The sequence below is a fragment of the Chiloscyllium punctatum genome, chromosome 9 (genome assembly GCF_047496795.1).
Source record: "Chiloscyllium punctatum isolate Juve2018m chromosome 9, sChiPun1.3, whole genome shotgun sequence".
NCBI lineage: Eukaryota > Metazoa > Chordata > Chondrichthyes > Orectolobiformes > Hemiscylliidae > Chiloscyllium > Chiloscyllium punctatum.
In genome coordinates, this window is record NC_092747.1 from 114,155,717 (window position 1) to 114,177,518 (window position 21,802).

The 21,802-nt window shown below is 41.4% G+C and overlaps 1 protein-coding gene across 6 annotated transcripts in view; it reads left to right on the top strand.

Moving 5' to 3' along the window:
- The window catches only part of LOC140481627 (uncharacterized), a 295,437-nt gene that overhangs the window by 66,473 nt on the left and 207,162 nt on the right, over positions 1 to 21,802 (top strand). For 5 of the 6 annotated variants that reach the window (XR_011961566.1, XR_011961565.1, XM_072578117.1 and 2 more), the window contains exon 2: positions 11,239 to 11,395. The exons of the other annotated variant lie outside the window; for it this stretch is intronic. The gene's annotated coding sequence lies outside the window, so the exon portion shown is untranslated. The remainder of the gene's footprint in view (positions 1 to 11,238; positions 11,396 to 21,802) is intronic. 6 annotated transcript variants of the gene reach the window in all.

Consider the following 21,802-nt stretch of genomic DNA (forward strand, 5'->3'; position numbering starts at 1 on the left):
GTAGAAGGAGATCAAAGCAGATGTTAGGTTCACTGAAAGTGCACAGCTCCCAGGATCAGATGAGGAATTGCCTGGCAAAGGAGTCTAAACCTCATTTCCTCTCCATGGAGACATTTGCTTGGTGCTGGAGAATCCTGTATAGACCACTTGTTCTGCAATGTTTTCAGATTCACTGACCTGCAAAGCAGCACAACTGTGGCTGCTGTATTTGAATGGAAAGATAGAGGAAAGGTGTAACCTGGTTTGAAAGGCAGCTGGCAAAGCAGTTCCTCATAACACCGTTAACAGTCCCCCATACACACCTCTACAGTCCAGACCCCATACACAATAATGCAGTTGCCAACCTGCCAAAAATGTAGACTTCACAATCGCTGCACCAGTGCATCAGTATTAGATGGAAAGAAAAAGCATCTATTTTGGTAGCAGATCAGAAGTTTCAACATGATATATAAAACAGTAAGTAAAAAAAAGGGAAAATTTAGAATACAACAGAAGGCTAGCTGGAAATAGAAAAAAGAAAGGAACAGCATCTATGAATATTAACAAAGTGAGTGTTAGTCCCATTAGTCCCATAGAAAGTGTACCTGGAAAATTAAGAATGGAAAATAGAAATATGGCAAATGAATTGTAAAGGTATTTTTGCATTGGTCTTCATTATGGAGGACGCAAGTAATATCCCATAAAAAGCTATAATCTAGGAAATCAAAGGAAAGGTGTAACTCAAGGAAATTTTAATCACCAAGGAAGTGATACTGAGTAAATTCTTAGAGCTGCAGTTTGGCAAGTTCTGAGGTCCTGATAGACTTCATTCAGGATATGAATGAAATGATTTGTGAGATAGTTGCTTTGTTTGGGAGACATGAGATGTGTACCAACATTTATTGGTCATCCTCAACTGTCCTTAAGAAAGTGGCAGCACTAGTTTTAATTTTTCAAATTTCCCTAAATTTGAGGAAGTCATATTAGATTGGAATATAGTAAGAATAATCCCTTTATTCAACAATGGAAAAAGACAAAAAGCAGGAGCCTACTGATCAGTTGGCTTAACATCTGATAAAGGGAAGATGTTAGAAACTTTCATTAAATTTGTAACAGGGCATTTTTTAATCCACTCGTGAGACATAGGCATCACTGGCTATCCAGCATTTACTGCCCATTCCTAGTTGCCCTTGAGACAGTAGCGATGAGCTGCCTTCTTGAACTACTGCCTTCCATGTGCTGTAGGTCGATGTACAATGCCCTAAGGGAGGGAGTTCCAGGATTTTGACCCAGCAACAGTGAAGGAACAGTGATATATTTCCAAGTCAGATGGTGAGTGGCTTGGTGGGGAACTTGTAAGTGCTCGCGTTGCCATGTATCTCCCAAACTTGTCCTTCTAGATGGAACTGGTCATGGGTTTGGAAGATGCTGTCTAAGGATCTTTGGGGAATTTCTGCAGTGCTTCTTGTAGATAAGACACACTGCTGCTACTGAGCATTAGTGGTAGAGGAAGTGGATGCTGTGGATGTGGTACCAACTAGCGGGCTGCTTTGTCCTGGATGGTGTCAAGGTTCTTGAGTGTTGTTGGAGCTGCATCCATCCAGGCAAGCGATGAGTATTCCATCTCATACCCGACTTGTGCCTTGTAGATGATGGACAAGTTTTGCGGAGCCAGGAGATGAGTTACTCACTGCAGTATTCTTAGCCTTTGGCCTGCTCTTGCACCCATAGTGTTTATATGCTGAGTCCAGTTGAGTTTCTGGTGAATGGTAACCCCACAGGACATTAGCAATGGGGGATTCAATGACTGTAGCACCATTGAATATAAAGCGATAGTGATTAGATTGTGTCTTATTAGAGATTGTCATTGCATAGCATTTGTGTTGCATAAATGTTACTTGCCATTTGTTAGCCCAAGTCTCAACATTGTCCAGATCTTGTTGCACTTGAATAACCTTCCATCCACTGCCTCCGTCTATATTTCCAGCTGCCTTGAGAAAGCAACAAACATATAAAGACACCTCCCATCCTGGTTATACCCTCTTCCACCCTCTTCTGTCAGACAGGAGATATAAATTTTGAATACACATATGAATAGATTCAAGAACAGCTTCTTCCCCACGGTTACCAGACTTTTGAATGGACATCTCAAATGCTAATTCTGAACTCTCTCTCTGCACCTTCTCTGTGGCTGTAACACTGCATTCTGCACTCTGTTCTGCTACCCTGATGCACATTGTATAGTATGATTTGCCTGTATAGCTCATAAACCATCACTTTTCACTGTATCTCGGTACGTGTGACAACAATCAATCAATAAATCAGTCAATAAACATTGACTGCTTCAGTATCTGTGGAATCATAAATGGTTTGAAATGTTGTGCAATCATTATTGGACAGCCCCTCTTCTGACCTTATTATGGTGAGAGGGTTATTGATGATATAGCTGAAGATAGTTGGGCCTCTGACACTACCCTGAAAAACTCATGAAGTCTTACAGCATGGAAACTGACCCTGCAGTCCAACTCGATCAAGTTTCACAAAATAAATGAGTCCCATATACCTGCATCCCTCTAAACTTTCCCTATTTATATACCTGTCCAAATGGGTTTTAAACGTTGTAACAGTATGTACATCTATCACTTTGTCTGGCAGTTCACTCCACATCTGAACCACCTTCTGTGTGAAAAAGTTGTCTGGAGCTGAGATGACTGACCCCCAACAATTACAACCATCTTCTTATGTGCCAGGCATGATGCTTATCAGTGGAGAGTTTAACCCTGACATCCACTGATTGAAAATTTGCTAGGACTCCTTGATGCCCCATTTGATTGAATACAGCCTTGATGTCAAGGACTGTCACTCTCTCCTCACCTCTGGAATTCAGCTTTTTTGTTCATGTTTGAACAAGGCTGTAATGAGGTCAGGCGCTGAATGGCTCTGATGGAACACAAACTGGGCGTCACTGAGCGCAGTATTGCTGAGCAGGTGCTGCTCTATAGTACTGTTGATGACACATTCCATCACTTTACTGATGATTGAGAGTAGACTGATGAGGCATTAATTGACTGGGTTGGATGTGTCCTGCCTTTTGAGCACAGCACGTGGCTAGACAATATTCCACATTGTCGGGTAGATTCCAGTGTTGTAACTGTACTGGAACAGTGTGGCTATGAGAGCGGAAAGTTCTGGAACATAAGCTTTTATATTAGACTTTGAAGTATCCAGTGCCTCCAACAGTTTCTTGAAATCACATGGAGTGAATTGAATTGGCTGAAAACTGGTATCTGTAATGTTGGGGCCAACTGAAGAAAGCTGAAGATTACTGCAAATGCTTCAGCTTTATCTTTTGCCTGATATGCTCAACTCTTCCATCATTGAGAATGGTGATATTTGTAGAGTCTCCTCCTTCAATGAATTGTTTAATTTTCTACTGCCATTCATGATTGGATGAGGCAATACTGCAGAGCTTAGTGGTTGTGGGATCATTTAGCTCTATCAGTTGCCGCTTGTTCTGTTTGACACTCAAGCAGTCTTGTTTGGCAGCCTCACCAAGGTGGCACCTCACTTTTCGGTATGCCTTGTCCTGCTCTTGGTATGCCCTCCTACACACTTCATTGAGCCAGGGTTCATCCTCTGGCTTGATGGTAATGATTGAGTAGGGGAGTATGTTAGGCTACACACAGATTGTGCTGGAGTACAATTCTGCTGTTGTTGATGGCCCACAGTGTATCATGGATGCCCAGTCTTGAGTTGCTAGATCTGTTCAAAGTCTGTCCCAATTAGCATGGTGATAGTGCCATACAACATGATGTCAGGATTTTACATTTGAAGGCAGAGCTTCATCTCCACAAGGGCTGTGCAGTGGTCACTCTTACTGATACTGTCAAGCTCAGATGTATCTGCAGCCAGCAGATTGGTAAGGATAAGGTCAATTAAGTTTTTCCCTCTTGTTGGTTCTTTCACCACCTGTTACAGTTATTTACTGAAGGAGCTGACCACCTCAATTGGTGGTGATGCTATTGAGGCACTCTTGGTGGTGGATATTGAATCTTCCACCAAGAGGGCATTTGCAGCTTTGTCATCCTTGGTGCTCAACATGGGGGAGTACAGATTCATCAGCTGAGGGAGGGCAGTATGTGGTAACCAGCAGGAGGTTTCCTTGCCCTGGTTTAACGTGAAACCATGACTTCATGGGGTCAGAAGTCAATGTTGATGACTCCCAGGGCAACTCCCTTCAGACTGTTCATAACTATGCTGCTACTTCTGCTGGGCCTGTCCTGACAGTGGAACAGGACAAATTCAGGGATGGCGATGGTGGTGTCTGAAACATTGTTTGTAAATTATGATTCTGTGAGTTTGACTATGGGTTTGACTAGTCTGTGAGACAGCTCTCCCAATTCAGGCATGAGTCACCGGATATTAGTAAGGTGAACTTAGCAGGTTCAACACCACTGTTTTTGATGTTGTCATTTCTGGTGCCCAGGTTGATACCAGGTGGTCTGTCCAGTTTCATTTCTTTGTTGAGACTCCGTAGCAGCTGATCCATCTGAATAGCTTGCTTGGCCATCTCACAGGGCAGTTGAAAGCCAAACTTATTGTCGTGACTCTAGAGTCATGTGTAGGTCAAACCAAGTGAGGATGGCAGATTTCCTTTCCATGGAAGACATTTAGAAAAGTTCAACATAATTGTGCGGAGTTAATGTTGTTTTGTCAAAGGGAAATAATGTTTGGCCAATTTTTTGGAGGTAGTTGAGAAGGTAATGTGTTGTGGTTAAAAGGGAATTGTTGAATAGACTTATGTTTCCCAAAGACATTTGTTAAGGTGCTGCATCAAAGTTTATTGTGAAAAATCAAAGCTCACGGTGCTAGAGTTAACACATTGGCATGGATAAATATTGGCAAGCCAACAGGAATTGGACAGTAAAGGTAATTGGGTTATTGTCTTGTTGACAAGGCATAATAAATAGCAGAACTGGGCCCTCAATGTTTTACAATGTATACAATTGATTTGGTTAAAGGGACCAAAGATGTGGTCATTAAATTTGATGATGGCACAATGATAGGTGGGGAAATAAGTTTTGAAGCAGACAAAAAGAGACTCCAAAGGGCCCTAGATAGATTAAGTGATAGGCAAAAATGTGATAAATAGGGTGTAATGTGAAAAAATATAAAATTGTCCATTTGGCCAGGAAGATTTTTTAAAAGTACATTATCTAAATAATGAGAGATAACAGATGGATCTGGGTGTCCTAATGAATAAATTGCAGAATGTTAATATGCAGAAACAGAAAGGAAGCCAATGAAGAGGAGAAATTTGTCCCAGAGGATCATGAGTCTTTGGAGGTCTCTTTCTCAAGCAGCAATGAAGGTGAAAGTTTTAAATATTTTTGAGGAGCTGAGTGGAGTAAGCCATGTTCTCATATGCAGTGTCCCACAGATTTTCATAACATCAGTCCAAACATATCTGTAGCATTTTCTCATCACCTGCATAAATGCATCTTTCACACAATCCTATGGCAATGCAGCTTTCTCAGATACCTCCAGAAATGTGGCTGCAATCATTGGTGATGATTTGGAGATGCCGGTGTTGGACTGGGGTGTACAAAGTTAAAAATCACACAACACCAGGTTATAGTCCAACAGGTTTAATTGGAAGCACACTAGATTACATACAGTGTGGAAACAGGCCCTTCAGCCCAACAAGTCCACACCAACCCGCCGAAGCGTAACCCACCCAGACCCATTCCCCTACATTTACCCCTTAACCGAACACATGGCCAATTCACCTAACCTGCACATTTTTGTGTATTGTGGGAGGAAACCAGAGCAAACCCACACAGATACAGGGAGAATGTGCAAACTCCACACAGACAGTCGCCTGAGGCGGGAATTGAACCCGGGTCTCTGGCGCTGTGAGGCAGCAATGCTAACCACTGTGCCACCGTGCCGCCCACTAGCTTTTGGAGCGACACTCCTTCATCAGGCCACTATCACCTGATGAAGGAGCGTCGCCCCGAAAGCTAGTGTGCTTCCAATTAAACCTGTTGGACTATAACTTGGTGTTGTGTGATTTTTAACAATCATTGGTGGTAGTGTAATTTCAATTTCACAACACTTGTGACAATGCAGCTCCCCATTATGTATTTACTTTGAATACAAATCATTGAAGCAAAGTGGTCAGTTTATCTGTTGATTCTATGTGTTGAGCTATAGAAGAGACAGACCTCAGTAATTATGCACCATTGTTATGACTTTCCCAAAATGCACATTGGGTTTATGCTGAGGCCCCAGTAATGAAAATTGGGTCTACAAATGACCTGTCCTGTCCCGGACTCTCTGCAGTAGTATGAAGCTTGCTATTCAACAGATTCCCTTTTAACTACAACAATGCAATTTGTAGTTCTGAAGGAACAACCAGCAAGACTATGAATATGTCCTGCAATGGGGCTTGAACCCATAACCTAAACTAGAGTGGTTGCTGACTTGTTGGTGTGTGGCTGAATCAAAAAAATGTGAAAAATAGTCTGTTTTACGAATAATTTCTCAACCTATTTATTGTATCTCTCACTTCTGTTAAGATTATGTTTTAATTGCATTATGTAACTGGATAACAATGGGAGATCAAAGGTTTAAATAGAAACCAATTTGAGGCATGAATGATAATAGTTTGAGAGCTGATGTTATTACTTTCACTCTATAGTATTTCTAAAATGAGTCGTTAAATATAATACATTACTTTTGCTTTCCAACATATAATATCTTTTGGATGAACAAACTTTATTGTCTCGTAAATTGACTTCCCTAATGTTCCTACTGTGTCACACATTGTGTTTGAGTAAGAATTTCTAAATTCTAATGTAATTCACCCAGAAGGGTATATTATATTTCAATCTGTCACAAACAGTGTATTTAAAGTGTGCATTTAAGGACTAATATTTTAAAAAGGAAGTTTATGAAAAGAACATAATAGCAAAGTCAGCACTCAAGAAGTTCTTGTGATCTCCCTCAGGACCTCCCCAAATGTACTCATTGCAAAAGGCTGCTCAATTCAAGATTGGTTATTATACAAAATAATAGCAACTGAGGCTGTGAGAAAATGGGTCCAACGGCAATTTGTAATTTACAACTGAACTATGCATGTATCATTGTATTGTGGTGCAAAGTGCTGCACATCATTAGACTCCTTCACAACCATGATTTCTATATTCAGATAGATTCAGATATGTGTGTGTGAAGTGTTCAGCAGATTCTGGAATGGGGGTACACAGAGTACTGTGAAATGGGCAGTGTCACATTTTCGGTCATCTCTTCCTCCAATTACAGGCATGGTTCCTTTTCATAAGTTTGCTATTGCTAGATCTAGGGACAGTAGGTTAACACAGGCTAAGGTCACAGATCCAGCAAGGAACTCTGCTTGAAAGCAGAATAAGATAAAGATTCATTGTCACTGTGTCCTTGGTCCTGTCTCTCTGACAGCAGTGGATATTATTTCATTTATACTGATAACTGTACACCTTAACCACAGCCTGAACAAGATTGATTCACCCTTTCTAATCCAATGTTGACAACATCTAGAAATATTATTGCCCAGATTGGCAAAGATGGAAACTATCATAAATGGTATTGACAGTTGCTGCAGGAGTTCAAAAGGTATCAGAATGAATTTGTTAGCTCTGTCTATACCCGTGTTATTTAGGAACAGTTACTTTGCTTGTTGTGTCCAGCTCAGTATGTATTCTCTGAAATTAGAACATCATCTTCCAAATCAAATACAAAATAGAGATTTAAGACTCCAAATAAATTCTGTAACTTTCCATCTTGCAGAGCATCATTAATATCTATTTGTCAGTGTGGGATTTACAGTGCCAAACAGACTGTACCTCAACTGTTTTAAGGTGCATCACCGTAAACTGACTCTAATCATAATGCACTGGGAATACATGGACACAGACTGACCACACTTATACTGCAAGCATTCAAACAGCCCAACCTGTGTGTTTCACAGTATTGGGCCAAAAAGACAGGGGTCTTCCCCTCACAGGATTAGAAGAACTCTTGTCAAAATAACAAATCACATCCATTATTTATGTGACTATGTTAAAGGATTCCTCTTCATCCTTCTTAACTAATTGGCAACCTTTGTTGTAGCTTTTGGTACCTGCCCTAATGTCAACTTTTGTAGCCTGGTGTCAAATTTAGCTTTGTAAAACTCCTGTGAAACACTTTGGGGCATTTTAATAGGTTAGAAGTATTAATAATGTCAATGGTTCTGAGATTGTTGCTGACAGATATGGCTCTGTGTATGTATTATTTGTGGCTAACTGAAATTTACTTTTTACATAGTTCAGGTGGTATTTATACGGACAAATTTAGGAATGAAATTTGAGATGTCCTGTGGCAATTCAATTATCTTTTAGTCATTCATAGGATATGGACATTGCTACCTAGACCAGCATTGATAGCTCATCCCTAATCAGCCTGGGCAAAGTGAAGCCTTCCTAAGCTACTGTAGTCTTTGGAATGTTGGGACACTACACTATTATTAGAAAGGGAATTCCAGGATTTTGACATAACGAAAATTAAGGATGACTATATTGTTCCAAGACCGAATGTTAAGTGGCTTGGAGGAAACTTATAGGTATTCCCATGTGTTTGCTGCTTTGTCTTTCTATGTCATGCATTTCGAAAGATCTAATGAAATGGCTAATGGGATTTTGGGTGGTTGGAGCTGGACTTAGAGTGTAAGAGTAGGGAAGTCCTACTGCAACTGTACAAGGTGCTGGTGAGATCACACCTGTAGTACTGTGAGCATATACGGTCCCCTTATTTAAGGAAAGATATAATTTCGTTGGAGGCAGTGCAGAGACGGTTCAGTAGGGTGATCCCTAGTTTGAAGGGATTGTCTTGAGCAAATGTTAAACCGGTTGGGATTCTACCCTTTGGAATTGAGAAGAATGAGAAGTGATCTCATTGAAACATATAGGATTCTTAATGGCCTTGATAGATCAAATGGTGAGAGGATGTTTCCCCTCATGGTAGAGTCTGGGACCAGAGGGACATGGTCTCAGGATAAAAAGGTGTCAGTTTAAGACTGAGATGAGGAGGAATTTCTCCTCACAATGGGTTGTAAGTCTTTGGAACACCTTGTCTCAGAGAACTGTGGTGACAGAATTCTTGTGTATATTTAAGGCTGAGGTAAATAGATCTTGATCAGTAGGTTAATCAAGGGTTACAGGAAAAGGGCAGGCAAGTGAACATGAGGTATATTAGCTATGATTCTATTGAATGGTGGAGCAGGGTCGAGGGGCTGAGGGGCTTATTAGAGTTAATATTTCTTATGATCTTATGGAGCCTTGGTGAGTCCATACAGTGAATTTTCTTGATGGTACAAGTTGGCACTGTGTTATTAAAAGGAGTAAATGTGGAAGGTAGTGGATAGTAGCCGATTAGAGGGCTGCATTTTCCTGGATGGTACTAAGCTTCTCGAATATTTTTAGAGCTATACCCATTAAGGTGAAGTGGATGGCATCTCATCATATTCCTGAACTGAGCGTTGAAGATGGTGGTCAGGCTTTGAGAAGACAGGAAGTGAATTCATCTCTGCAGAATCCCTAACCTCTGACCTGTTCTTATAGACACAGTATTTTTATGGTTAGTCCAACCGGTTTTCTGGTCAATTAAAACTTCCGGAATATTGATAATGGAAGATTTGGCAATAATAGTGCCATTGAATTTCAAGGGGCAATAATTAGATTCAGTTAGTACGGTATGGCCATTCTATGAACCAATTATTCAGCTGTTCTCTGAGATGATTTTCCATAGTTTATGTGCCCACTTGTTCATAATTACATAACCCAAATCTTTACACAGTGACACTCCACATCTACTCATGTGTATTTCTCTTTAAGGTGTACAGTGTGTTGGCTGTGACTATAGCAACAGGACCTTTCTCACAGGGAGTTATGCAGTGCTGTGTGGTGGAGAGCATTGTTCCCACTGCAATTACTTTTCGTTGTCAGTCTCTTTAATGTTTCCAGGATTCACCTCCAGGCCATTTTTCTCCTTTTCTCCTTTCTTGCACAGTACTGACAGTCAGATTGAACTTTAAGAACAAGTGCCTTCACTCTGCAACCTCACCTGTTGGGAGAGCTCTTGTAGAATAATGACAGATTCCTCACAACCTTTTGTGGATCTGGCATTTTCATTAGTGACCATTACTGCATTAAATCACGAACTCCTGTATGTTAAGTTAGCAAGACATGGCTGTGATGTGATATACCAACTTGATGGTGATGTGGTGAGAAACCAAAGAAATCAGCTAAGCCACTACCTTTGATGAGGTCTCACTGAGCATCAATCAAATCCTCTGCTTTGCACAAGTGATCAATTCAATGTTGGATGTTAAGGGACCTAATAGGGAATAAAGTGTTTGTGCTTATTCAATTATTTCTTGTCACCAATACTACAGCAAATCGTACCAGGCAACAACATTTACCTAGATCCATAGATCTCGGACTTCAGCTCAATAGATATGACATTCATAAACCTGAGGGTCCTGGTACAGGATATTGGAGATCTAGATATTGAGATTTATATCTACTCTAAGAAAGATTGTTTGATGCAATGTTCTATATTTATACTGAGCATGAGTTCAATTCCAGCCTCTGGCAACTGTGTGGAGATTGCACATTCTCCCCACGTCTATATGGGTTTCCTCCTATAGTCCAAAGATGTGCAGGTTAGGCGGATTCGCCATGCTAAATTGCCTGTTGTGTCCAGGGATGTGGAGGTTAGGTGGATTCGCCATGAGAAATGCAGGGTTACAGTAATAGGGTTGGGGTGTGAGTCACGGTGGAATGCTCTTCGGAGAATCAGTGTGCACTGGTTGGGCGAAATGGCCTGTTTCCACATTATAGGGATTCTGTGAATGAGTTACCAACATTTGTTTAGCTTAATCCCCATCTCACCAAAGAAAACACAGTAATGTATGTGTTTTTTTTTTCTCCAGGTAAATAGGAAGTAATTTACAATATTTTAGGATAAGACTAAAACACTTGTTATGAAGTAACACTGTTATAAACATATACATTGATAAATATACATTGCAATGTAGTTATATAGTAATAGCGTTATCCCATTACACTGCTATATAGCTACACAATTAAATAATTACACTACTTGACAGTAACATAATTATACAGCTACACCAGTATAATGTTATATGTTCATGCAGTGCCACTGTTATGTATTATGCAGATACACAGTTATTAAGTCCTATTGGGAGCAGACAGCAGATTCAAAAAGCAAACCTGAGCCAGCAGCACAGGGACCATTGGAAGGAGTATGGCAGACACCAGAGCAAAAACTTTTTAAAAAGTAATGTCACTGTCAGCAGAAATGTGGAGTGGCCCAGGTAAGTTAAAGTGAAGTATAAAGCTTATTACTTAGTATTTTTAAACATTAACATTTGTGTTTGGTGTTAACTACTTAATCAATTAGCTTTAAAGCTTATGTAATTCTACAAATAAACAAAAGCTATTAGGTAAAGAAACAAAACCATTAGGAACAGAGGTATAAACACCTAAAGCAGTGTCAGCATTATGGAAGGGGCTGACCAGTGTATAACTGTTGAGTTTTTTTTCCCCCGGGTCAAATTAAAAGTTTTGTTTTTGGAAAGTTTGGATAGGAGCGTCATAACTAAAAGCATTGAAGGTTGCCTTATTCTGAGATAACTCTCCAATTAGTTTTCAGCTGTCAGAGTGCAGGCAGTGCCAATGCTATAGCACAGGAGGGCTGAGTAAGATTAAGAGCTCAATAATGAAAAATTTCTGGCTGTAAGAGCTGCTCCTTTTTTGAGGTATTTTAGGTGTTGGAGGTGATTTCCTCGAATTCCAGAGCAGCAATTACTGTTTTATATGCTGTTGCATTGTTTTGGAACTTTGGAAAAAATAGTCAAAACAACAGCAGTTTAAAAGGGAGAAGAGCAGACAAAGGAAGCACATGGTGAGGACAGTGCAGGAGAGAGAGAGAGAGAGAGCTTTTGAATTCGTGTATCGCTGGACATCGGAGTACGTCTGGGAAAATTAACAAACAGTGAAATTCACAACTAATCTTGGAGGAACTGCTGGGCGAAGTTCACAGCACAGAATCAGATAAGTTATTTGTGTTTTAAGTCTGTCCAAGAGAAAGGCTGCAGTAGTGAGTATAGTGGATTCTTTCTTGATTATATTTTTGGAGATAAGTCTCTTGATTAAATTTAAAATATAAGCCATAGCTATTAATTTAACCTGGGGCAGTGTTTGTAGAGGAATAAGATTTTCTGGGTCTGTAGATTGTGAAGGAGCAAAAATGGCCTTTGCAGTGATATGTACTTCTTGTCAGATGTGGGAGTTTAAAGAGAGTTTAAGGATTACTGCGGATTATATCTGCCATAAATGCTGTTGGATGCGAATCTTATCAAATCGAGTGGATCAGTTGGAGAGACAGATAGAAGCAATGAGGAATTTGCAACAGCAACAGTATGTGATGGATGGCAGTTATAGGACAAGGGGTAAGTCTCAAATACAGTCACAGGGAGGGTGAGAGAGGTCGGCACCTAGGGCAGGAGTCTTTTGTGGATAAAACTATTTCAAACAGGTATGCTGTTTTGGAAAATGTAGGAGGCGATGGATTCTCAGGGAAACTTAGCACGAACAGCCAAGTTTCTGGTATTGAGACTGGCTTGAATGCAATGAGGGGTATGTCGGCTTCCAAGAGATCAACTGTGTTTGGGGATTCTGTAGTCAGAGGTACAGACAAATGTTTCTGTGGCCAGCAGAGAAAAAGCAGAATGGTGTGTTGTTTCCCTGGTGCCAGGATCAAGGATGTCTCAGAGGGGGTGCAGAATGTTCTCACAGGGGAGAGCGGCCAGCAGGAGGTCATTGTCCACATTGGAACCAACAACATTGGAAGGGAAAAGGTTGAGACTCTGAAGGGAGATTGCAGAGAGTTAGACAGAAGTTTAAAAAGGAGGTCCTCAAGGGTAGTAATATCTGGATTACTCCCAGTGCTATGAGCTAGTGAGGGCAGGAATAGGAGGATAGAGCAGATGAATGCATGGCTGAGGAGTTGGTGTATGGGAGAAGGATTCACAGTTTTGGATCATTGGAGTCTCTTTTGGGGTAGAAGTGACCTATATGAGAAGGACGGATTGCACCTAAAGTGGAAGGGGACTAATATACTGGCAGGGAAATTTGCTAGAAATGCTTGGGAGGATTTAAACTAGTAAGGTGGGGGGATGGGACCCAGGGAGATAGTGAGGAAAGAGATCAATCTGAGACAGTTGAGAACAGAAGTGAGTTAAACAGTCAGGGCAGGCAGGGACAAGGTAGGACTAATAAATGAAACTGCATTTATTTCAATGCAAGGGGCCTAACAGGGAAGGCAGATGAACTCAGGGCAAGGTTAGGAACATGGGACTGGGATATCATAGCAATTACGGAAAAATGGCTCAGGGATGGGCAGGACTGGCAGCTTAATGTTCCAGGATACAAATGCTACAGGAAGGATAGAAAGGGAGGCAAGAGAGGAGGGGAGTGGCATTTTTGATAAGGGATAGCATTACAGCTGTGCTGAGGGAGGATATTCCTGGAAATACATCCAGGGAAGTTATTTGGGTGGAATTCAGAAATAAGAAAGGGATGATCACCTTATTGGGATAGTATTATAGATCCCCTAATAGTCAGAGGGAAATTGAGAAACAAACTTGTAAGAAGATCTCAGCTATCTGTAAGAATAATAGGGTGGTTATGGTAGGGGATTTTAACTTTCCAAACATCGACTGGGACTGCCATAGTGTTAAAGGTTTAGATGGAGAGGAATTTCTTAAGTATGTACAAGACAATTTTCTGATTCAGTATGTGGATGTACCTTCTAGAGAAGGTGCAAAACTTGACCTACTCTTGGGAAATAAGGCAGGGCAGGTGACTGAGGCGTCAGTGGGGGAGCACTTTGGGGCCAGCGACCATAATTCTATTTGTTTTAAAATAGTGATGGAAAAGGGTAGAACGGATCTAGAATTTGAAGTTCTAAATTGGAGAAAGGCTAATTTTGACAGTATTAGGCAAGAGATAACAAGAATCCAGAGAAAGTATATTCCTGTCAGGGTGAAAGGGAAGGCTGGTAGATACAGGGAATGCTGGATGACTAAAGAAATTGAGGGTTTGGTTAAGAAAAAGAAGGAAGCATATGTCAGGTATAGACAGGATAGATCGAGTGAATCCTTAGAAAAGTATGAAGAAAGTAGGAGTATTCTTAAGAGGGAAATCAGGAGGGCAAAACGGGGACATGAGATAGCTTTGGCAAATAGAATTAAGGAGAATCCAAAGGGTTTTTACAAATATATTAAGGACAAAAGGGTAACTAGGGAGAGAATAGGGCCCCTCAAAGATTAGCAAGGCGGCCTTTGTGTGGAGCCACAGAAAATGGGGGAGATACTAAATGAATATTTTGCATCAGTATTTACTGTGGAAAAGGACATGGAAGATATAGACTGTAGGGAAATAGATGGTGACATCTTGCAAAATGTCCAGATTACAGAGGAGGAAGTGCTGGATGTCTTGAAACGGTTAAAAGTGGATAAATCCCCAAGACCAGATCAGGTGTACCTGAGAACTCTGTGGGAAGCTAGAGAAGTGATTGCTGGGCCTCTTGCTGAGGTATTTGTATCATCGATAGTCACAGGTGAGGTGCTAGAAGATTGGAGGTTGGCTAATGTGGTGACACTGTTTAAGAAGGGCGGTAAAGACAAGCCAGAGAACTATAGACCTTTGAGCCTGACCTCGGTGGTGGGTAAGTTGTTGGAGGGAATCCTGAGGGACAGGGTGTACATGTATTTGGAAAGGCAAGGACTGAATCAGGATAGTCAACATGGCTTTATGCATGGGAAATCATGTCTCACAAACTTGATTGAGTTTTTTGAAGAAATAACAAAGAGGATTGATGAGGGCAGAGCAATAGATGTGATCCATATGGACTTCAGTAAGGTGTTCGACAAGGTTCCCCATAGGAGACTGATTAGCAAGGTTAGATCTCATGGAATGCAGGGAGAACTAGCCATTTGGATACAGAACTGGCTCAAAGGTAGAAGACAGAGGGTGGTGGTAGAGGGTTGTTTTTCATGCTAGAGGCCTGTGACCAGTGGGGTTCCACAAAGATCGGTGCTGGGTCCTTTACTTTTTGTCATTTACATAAATGATTTGGATGCGAGCATAAGAGGTACAGTTAGTAAGTTTGCAGATGACACCAAAATTGGAGGTGTAGTGGACAGTGAAGAGGGTTACCTCAGATTACAACAGGATCTGGACCAGATGGGCCAATGGGCTGAGAAGTGGCAGATGGAGTTTAATTCAGATCAATGTGAGGTGCTGCATTTTGGGAAAGCAAATCTTAGCAGGACTTATACACTTAATGGTAAGGTCCTAGGGAGTGTTGCTGAACAAAGAGACCTTGGAGTGCAGGTTCATAGCTCCTTGAAAGTGGAGTCGCAGCAAGATAGGATAGTGAAGAAGGCGTTTGGTATGCTTTCCTTTATTGGTCAGAGTATTGAGTACAGGAGTTGGGAGGTCATGTTGTGGCTGTACAGGACATTGATTAGGCCACTGTTGAATAATGCATGCAATTCTGTTCTCCTTCCTATCGGAAAGATGTTGTGAAACTTGAAAGGGTTCAGAAAAGATTTACAAGGATGTTGCCAGGGCTGGAAGATTTGAGCTAGAGGGAGAGGCTGAACAGGCTGGGGCTGTTTTCCCTGGAGCGTCAGAGGCTGAGGGGTGACCTTATAGAGGTTTGTAAAATTATGAGGGGCATGGATAGGATAAATGGACAAAGTCTTTTCCTTGGGATCAGGGACTCCAGAACTAGAGGGCATAGGTTTAGGGTGAGAGGGGAAAGATATAAAAGAGAATTAAGGGCGGCACGGTGGCACATGGGCGGCACGGTGGCACAGTGGTTAGCACTGCTGCCGCACAGCGCCAGAGACCTGGGTTCAATTCCCGCCTCAGGTGACTCTCTGTGTGGAGTTTGCACTTTCTCCCCGTGTCTGCGTGGGTTTCCTCCGGGTGCTCCAGTTTCCTCCCACAGTCCAAAAATGTGCAGGTTAGGTGAATTGCTCATGCTAAATTGCCCTTAGTGTTAGATGAAGGGGTAAATATAGGGGAATGGGTCTGGGTGGGTTACGCTTCAGCGGGTCGGTGTGGACTTGTTAGGCCGAAGGGCCTGTTTCCACACTGTAAGTAATCTAATCTAATCTAATCTAAGGGGAAACTTTTTCATGCAGAGAATGGTACGTATATGGAATGAGCTGCCAGAGGATGTGGTGGAAGCTGGTACAATTGCAATATTTAAGAGGCATTTGGATGGGTATATGAATAGGAAGGGTTTGGAGGGATATGGCCAGATGCTGGCAGGTGGGACTAGATTGGGTTGGGATATCTGGTCAGGTTGGACCAAAGGGTCTGTTTCCATGCTGTACATTTCTATGACTCTATGACTCTATGTGCTTCAGCAAAATTGTGTGTTGCCATATTTTAAACTCTCCAACTGGATACATAGAGTGATAGAATTGTACAGCACAGAAACTGACCATTCGGTCCAACTCATTCACGCCAACCAGTCATCTCAATCTGACCTAGTCCCTTTTTCCAGTATTTGGCCAGTGTCCCTCTAAACTCTTTCTATTCATAACTCATTCTGCTGCCTTTTAAATATTGTAATTGTATCAGATTCTACCACTTCCTCTGACAGTTCATTCTGTACACCCACCACCTTCTGCTTGAAAGGATTACCCCTCAGATCCTTTTTAAATCTTTTCCCACTCACCTTAAACCACTGTCCTCTAGTTTAGGTCTTCCCCACCAGAAAAAGACCTTGGCTATCCACCTTATCCACACCCCTCATGATTTTATAAACCTCTATAAAGTCACCTCTCAGCCAGGTAATAAAGCACCAGCTTATTCAGTCTCTCCCTATAACTCTGTCCTGGCAACATCCTTATAAATCTTTTCAGCATTCTCTCAAGATTAACAATATCTTTCCTATAGAAGGATAACCAGAATTGTTCACAGTATTTTAAAAGTGGCCTCACCAATGTCCTGTGCATTCACAATGAGACATCCCAATTCCTATACTCAATGTTATGACCAATGAAGGTAAGTGTACAAAGTGCCTTCTTCATCACCCTGTCTAGCAGCAACTACACTTTCAATGAACTATGAACCTGCACTCCAAGGTCTCTTTGTTAGGCAATACTCCCCAAGACCTTGTCATTAAGTTTATAAGTCTGCCCTGATTTGCCTTATCAAAATGTAACACCTAATATTCATCTAAATCAAACTCCATCTGCCACCCCTTGGCCCATTGGCCATCTGATTAAAGTCCTGTTGTTTTCTGAAATAATCTCCTTTTCTCCCCACTAAACTGCCTATTTTGATATCATTTGCAAGCTTACTAACTATACCTCCTATATTCACATCCAAATCATTCATTTTCACATATCTTTCAGTCCAGTTATAAACCTTGGTTCCCCTAGGAGCGTAGAACAGCGCACCAGGAATAAAAAGGGATGAATGTAGAAAAGGTGAAATCTAGCTGCAATAGACATAAACAATCCCACAAACCGTATTTCAGATAAAGTCTACAGTTCTGTCACATTTGGTTATCAACACTGGTGGACTCTCAGCAACTAATGGAAGGAGAAAGTATTATGCTCAATGATGGCAGAAGCCACATTTGAATACAGAAGACAAGACTGAAGCACTGGCAACCATTTTCAGGCAGAAGTGCTGAGTCAGTGATCCATTTGGACTATCTTCTAATATCTCAATCATCACAGATATCAGTATTCAGGCTATCTGATTCACTTCATGTGGTAACAAGAAATGGCAAAAGGCACTGGGCACAGCTGACTATAGTGATGAAAATGTGTGCTTTGGGGCCAGGCACATTATTAGCTGAGTTGCTTCAGATAGAACTGCAACACTGGCATTTACCTTAGGAAGCATCAGATAGCCTCAGCACATCCTATCAACAAAACAAGTAAAATACAACCTGGCCAATTACCAGCTCATCAGCTTGAATCGAATCATAGCGTATTGTCAGAAGTAGTTGTTGATGGTGCTATCAAGTGCTACTTACTGACAAATCATCTGCTTACTAATGCTCAGTTTGTGTTCCACTGAAAGCAAGCAGTCTGCAGAGATATTTACAATCTCGGTCCAACCATGGCACAACAGCTGAATTCCAGAGGTGAGGTGAGAATTCTTGACATGAAGACTAAATTTGGCAAATGTGGCAAGTGTTTGTAGTATGAGAGTAACATTTGTGTGAGGAGAGTCGATACGGTTTAGCGAGAGAATCTAAAAAGACCATAAGACATAGGAACAGGAATTCAGCCCATCGAGGCTGCTCCATCAATCAAACATGGTGGATAAGTTTCTCAACCCCACTCTCCTGTTCTCTTCCCATAACCCTTGGTCCTTTGACAATCAAGAACCTAACTATCTCCTTCTTAAATATATTCAATGACCTAAATGGTTATGTGGGGAAGGAGGAGCTCAAAACCAAGTATTTTAAATTACAAGCTAATCTTAATCATTTAGAAGTTCAGACTTACTCTCCATTGCTCCCTGTAATAATCAATGCCATTGAAACTCCTGCCTTTGCTCATCCAGTTTGCATCTAAGATCTATATGTACTGCTGTCAAGTCTCAAACATATCACTGTGATCCCACTTCAGATATCACTTATAAAATTTAAGTTTGGGAATCACAAATTATGCAAAAATGGTCCGAGCTGTAAGTGTATTTAGAATAGTGCGTTGGTAGTTTATGAAAAAGCAACCATTTCTGTCTGAAACAAAACAGAAATTGCTGAAGAAACTCAACAGATTTATCAACATTTTTGGAGAGAATGGGGAATAAATGTTCTGGGTCCTGTGACTTTGCTGGCTTTTTAAATCATTTAACTATGATGCATACAGTAAATGGACAGGTAAAGCATACAACAGGGGAAGATGACTTACTTTTCACAGAGGATGAATCGACACACTAAGCTGATTTCTGCCCAGGGACAGTACTAGCTTGTCTGTACTGTCACCAGCCTTCTTCCCTTCCCTTTCTCTTGTCTTTATTGTTGAACTAACCAACATACCAGCTGTCTTTTCTGCCTGAAGAAGATTAATGGGTATGGATCACTTTGACAATCTTGCTCTTGACCAATGTCAATTTTCTCTTTCTTGAGAATCTATTACTAACCTTTCCTCAGTGAGATGTTTACATATGATTCATGAGATTCAAACATAGAGTCCTAGAATCATAAAGCACGGAAACAGACCCTTTGGTCCAATCAGCTCATGCTGAACACAATCCCAAACTAAACTAGTTCCTCCTGCCTGTGTTTGGCCCATGCCTCCAAACATTTCTTATTCATATACTTATTAGAAATTTCTGTACAGGAGTCATGTCCTTGGCAGCGATGATAGGCCTGTCCTGTGTTTCTTAACCAGCAAGCAGATATGTGATCTTTTATGCTTTCGGGTTTAGAGAAGAATTTGCCATACAAGAGTCAATAAAAAGCAAACTAAATACTCTTTAGGATTACCACTGTATGCTAAAACCCGGAATTAGGTTAAAATTAATGAACTGGCAAGTGGCGGTTGATTATAAGCTATAAATTCCACATCAAATGTCAGGTATTACTAAGACAGATCTGAATAATTGGCTGTGCAGTCCACTCATCATATATGTCATTAATCTCAGTCATAGAGTCATAGAGATGTACAGCATGGAAACAGACCCTTCGGTCCAACCCGTCCATGCCGACCAGATATCCCAACCCAATCTAGCCCCACCTGTCAGCACCTGGCCCATATCCATCCAAACCCTTCCTATTCATATACCCATCCAGATGCCTCTTAAATGTTGCAATTGTACCAGCCTCCACCACTTCCTCTGGCAGCTCATTCAATATATGTACCACCCTCTGTGTGAAAAAGTTGCCCCTTAGGTTTCTTTTATATCTTTCCCCTCTCACCTTAAACCTATGCCCTCTAGTCCTGGACTCCCCGACCCCAGGGAAAAGACCCTATCCATGCCCCTCAAAATTTTGTAAACCTCTATAAGGTCACCCCTCAGCCTCCGACACTCCAGGGAAAACAGCCCCAGCCTGTTCAGCCTCTCCCTCTCGCTCAAATCCTCCAACCCTGGCAACATCCTTGTAAATCTTTTTTGAACCCTTTCAAGTTTCACAACATCTTTCCGATAGGAAGGAGAACAGAATTGCACTCAATATTCCAATAGTGGTCTAACCAATGTCCAGTACAGCTGCAACATGACCTCCCAACCCCCGTACTCAATACTCTGGCCAATAAAGGAAAGCATACAAAACACCTTCTTCACTATCCTATCTACCTGCAGACTCCACTTTCAAGGAGCTATGAACATGCACTCCAAGGTCTCTTTGTTCAGCAGCACTCCACAGGACCTTACGATTAAGTGTATAAATCCTGCTAAGATTTGCATTCCTAAAATGCAGCACCTCGCATTTATCTGAATTAAACTCCATCTGCCACTTCTCTGCCCATTGACCCACCTGATCAAGATCCTGTTGTAATCTGAGGTAACCCTCTTCGCTGTCCACTACACATTCAATTTTGGTGTCATCTGCAGACTTATTAACTGTACCTCTTATGCTCGCATCCAAATCATTTATGTAAAGGACAAAAAGTACAGGACCTAGCACCAATCCTTGTGGCACTCCACTGGTCACAGGCCTCTAGTCTGAAAAACTACCCTTCAAAGGTCTTCTACCTTTGAGCCAGTTCAGCATCCAAATGGCTAGTTCTCCCTGTATTCCATGAGATCTAACCTTGCTAATCAATCTCCAATGGGGAACCTTGTCGAACACCTTACTGAAGTCCATCTGGATCACATCTACCACTCTGCCCTCATCAATCCTCTTTGTTACTTCCTCAGAAAACTCAATGAAGTTTGTGAGACATGATTTCTCCTGCACAAAGCCATGTTGACTATCCTGAATCAGTCCTTGCCTTTCCAAATACATGTACATCCAGTCCCTCAGGAATCCCTCCAACAACCTGCCCACCACTGACATCAGGCTCACTGGTCTATAGTTCCCTGGCTTGTCTTTACCACCCTTCTTAAACAGTGGCACCACGTTAGCCAACCTCCAGTCTTCTAGCACCTCACCTGTGACTATCGATGATACAAATATCCCAGCAAGAGGCCCAGCAATCACTTCTCTAGCTTCCCACAGAGTTCTCGGGTACACCTGATCAGGTCCTGGGGATTTATCCACCTTTATGTGTTTTAAGACAACTAGCACTTCCTCCTCTGTAATTTGAACATTTTGCAAGGTGTTACCATCTACTTCCCTACAGTCTATATCTTCCATATCCTTTTCCACAGTAAATATTGATGCAAAATACTTGTTTAGTATCTCCCCTATTTACTGCGGCTCCACACAAAGGCTGCCTTGCTGATCTTTGAGGGGCCCTATTCTCACCTTAGTTACCCTTTTGTCCTTACCGTAAGTCCTTCAAAACTATCTTCTCCAGGAGCAAAATCAGCTCCTCTGCATTCGGGATTTAGTCTAATTAGATTACATTAAACTAGTCTAAATAGACTCATTAGAAAGAGTCACATGTGGGAAAATATGCATCATTATCTCACCACATTATCCTTTCACTTCTTGCACTGTTTCCCTGATACGTATTTGCTTATTAGATGTTCAGACTCCTCAACATTCTGAACTGAGATTGGGATAG